Source organism: Rutidosis leptorrhynchoides, chromosome 11, assembly GCF_046630445.1.
Source record: "Rutidosis leptorrhynchoides isolate AG116_Rl617_1_P2 chromosome 11, CSIRO_AGI_Rlap_v1, whole genome shotgun sequence".
Taxonomy (NCBI): Eukaryota; Viridiplantae; Streptophyta; class Magnoliopsida; order Asterales; family Asteraceae; genus Rutidosis; species Rutidosis leptorrhynchoides.
This window is the reverse complement of record NC_092343.1, coordinates 90,847,528-90,850,888: the sequence shown is the minus strand read 5'-3', so window position 1 is coordinate 90,850,888 and position 3,361 is coordinate 90,847,528. Positions and strand designations below refer to the sequence as shown.

The 3,361-nt window shown below is 33.3% G+C and overlaps 1 long non-coding RNA gene across 1 annotated transcript; it reads right to left on the bottom strand.

Moving 5' to 3' along the window:
* Positions 1-2,371: 2,371 nt before the first annotated feature.
* Positions 2,372-2,994, bottom strand: LOC139877371 (uncharacterized). Its single transcript, XR_011768552.1, has 3 exons — positions 2,944-2,994; positions 2,814-2,862; positions 2,372-2,499 (listed from the first exon to the last, which is right to left on the bottom strand). It is a non-coding gene; the product is annotated as an uncharacterized lncRNA (long non-coding RNA).
* Between the last annotated feature and the right edge of the window lie 367 nt (positions 2,995-3,361).

The following is a 3,361-nucleotide window of genomic DNA, read 5'->3' as shown; positions in this document are numbered from 1 at the left end:
GGATAAAAATGTGACTTTTTGCCCGATATCAAGTAACTAAGTACTTAATGGCACGTTGTATGATATTAACGAAAGTAATTAATCATGAAATGAGATCCTGGATTATAAACCAATACAGTACGCACAAATACGCAGTTTCGCAGAAACTAACAAGCATAAAAGTAAGTCGAAAAAGTCGGGTCGTTACATGATACTCTGCGAATTCACACAAGCTTTATATCCTAGGATCGAGTAAAGCAAGATTTGGTCATTGAGATTGAGCTTGGGTTGAAATCACTTAAAACCCCCAACTATCGAAATCACTTAAGATAATCGGCATTACTATGTTGACTAGAGGCCAATTGAAAACCAACCTAGATCAAGAACACAATCACTTGCAATTCCTAAGCTAGTTGTCTAGATCACCTAAGGTGTTGAAGCACATATTGATTCACTTCTCAAATCACTAAGAGAGATACACAACATATGTAATCAAAGTCAAGCCAAAAACAAACTCATAGCAATGGATCTTTAGCTAACTCAACAACACATGATCATGTAATTCATTCAAACAACAATAATCAATTGATTTGGGGCAAACACTAGCATTAGAGATTCATAGATAAGCAAATACAAGAGATTTAGCCAATCATAACTAAAATTAAACTAATAATATGCATAGAAATGTAAATCATCATCATCTTCAAGTTATTACAAGTAATCAATGCAAAATATGAAAAGTAAAGTGAAGATTATAATTCAAAATGTAAAGAAGATGAAGATCTAAGCTAAATAATGATGAATATTGAGCTAGCTTCCTTGAATCCACCCTTAAACACCAATGGATGATGAAATTAGGGTTTTGTATGTGAAATTCGGACCTTAAGCAGCTGCTCCCTAAGATGCATATGAAAAATGACCTAATCTCGTTCCTTTTATAGTGCTGAAAATCTAGGCTGAAACAGCGATAGGAGTGCCGCTTTTGGTCAGGAGCGGCGCTTTTGGCTTTAATGAGGAGCGGCGCTTTTGATCAGGAACGCCGCTTTTAGCTCTAAACGGGGAGGACGCTTTTGTTGAGGAGCGACGCTTTTGGCTGAATAGGAGCGACGCTTTTCACAGTAGGAACGGCGCTTTTGCTCACTGGAGGAAAATTGAGCTGAAATTTGCATGAGAACGTCGCTTTTTCAGTTGGTGCGACGCTTTTGGCTCACAGGCAAGGCGCTCTTGAATGAGGAGCGGCGCTTTTGATGCTGATTCTGCACTTTCCATTTCCTTAGCCAATTTTGCCCAATATTTGGTCAATTTTACACCAAATCAACTCCTTAGCCCTTAATTTACCATTTAGCTCAATAGCACACAAAATAGGCTCCAAGATAGTCATAACCCGAGCAAAGTGAGGTAGATATCGCGAAATAAAACATATATAAATGGAGCGATATCACTATACTATTATTATCATATTACTCACATTATTTTTATCGAACGTGAATCGAATTACCTCGAAAGAGTGTCATGCGGAAACTTCCCATCGAAACACTACAACCAAAAAACCAGGTTTAATGACTCTCCGGGAATAAATTTAGTAAGAAAGCAACGGGTGCATGAGCTATTCCTACCTTAGGAACCGATCATCATGATCTCTGCAAAATCAATTAAAATAATCAAAATCATAAACTAAAACAACCCTACTATTACAAAACAATTCATACCCAATAAAGTTTGAATTTTTACACGATTTAAACCTAAAACAGTTACAAAACCATCCTAAGTTTATTAAAATTAGGAACTTGACACAGTCAAAACCCAAAACACATTTATAGAAGTTAATTCTTATTTGGTCCTAAATTGAAAGCAAATAGAAAGATAATGATCTGATGAACCCTAGCCCAATACTACTATCTCTAAATTAATATTCATATTATTATCCTTTGGAAGGTAAAAAAAAAAACTTATTGAATTACTAAAAAAGGTTTTAAGTGATCTGCTTTAGCACAAAGAAATGCAATTGAACTACTTAGAATGCAGAGTTGATATTCACCATCGATGGCGCAAGTTGCAATTGGTAGGACAAAGTCAAGACTTCCCATAGAGTCTACACTTTCAGCAACTGTAGTAAACCAAAGTGACAAAAGAGATATATTCAATATAATCCGAAGTATGCAATTTCTTTTTTTTTTTGAAAGGCAAAAGATTTCATTAAAGAAAACAGGAAAGTTACAAGACATACATTATGCATGGAGAGCATGCTAACACTATAAGCAGAACATACAAGGGACAAAATAGAAAGAAAGAAAAAAAAACTGAAAGAACCAGGAAGATACAAAACCCTCCATGAGAGGAAGGGTGCCTAAAGGTCACGAAGTATGCAATTTCTAACTTTGATAAAAAACATGCTAACATATACAACTCACTAAGGTCTGCATAATAATAATAATAATTAAGAAATACATTAAGTAAAAAGAAAACATGTTATCTAATTTCATATTCCAATCGGTGAGTCAGAGTAGAGTTCTTCAAACCCTATAAATACATAAAAGGAATTTAACATAATCAATGCACAATAAATTAACGTATTTAATAAAAAAAATCATATATAAACCTATTTAATATAAAGCTATTAAGTTAGTGTAAAGGAATTTAAGATTGGGTTTTCAAGCCTTTTCCCAATTTGAAGAACGACTGACTTCGATACAAAGCAGGTGTTCATCACAAATTGAAAATCGATTTCACATGCAATACCCTCAAATATAAGTCAAGCCTTAACTCATATATAAAGTACATGGAAATTAGATAACAAAAATGTTTGATTAGATGAGATTGAGAGAAATCTACACCTTGAAATAAGTATTTGGAAATTGCCTTCCTGTTCTTATCTGGTATAATCTGAAAAGTAACAAAATTGATGAGTTATTTTGCATTATATTGTAAGGATTTAAAAAATTGTAAAGAATGAAGATGAATTACCATGATTGCTACTCTGAAATGGAAGAACGGCAGGAATTAGGGCTAGGGTTTGCGGATTTGGGGTAGGAAATATTTAGAACACTCGTTTGATTTTTGTGAAGATGGAAAACAGAGAGAGTAAATTGAGCTGTTTTTTTTTTATTTTGTAGATCTGACCATTTCATACGGAGAGAGAATTATGAATTCATTTCAAATTTTAAATTTTAAAAACCTAGTCACATATATTTAAAAGATGCTCTTTGATCACATGGTGTGTCATAAAAAGTAAGTATTGATACCTTCCCTATTCACTTAGACAATTTAAATAATTAATTAAAAAATAAATTAAAGCGTGGTGTATCTATTATATGTATAAGTTTAGTGTGAGATAAAAAAAAATAGCAACAAATAGTGTATATGTATAGGTTTTTTGTGAGAC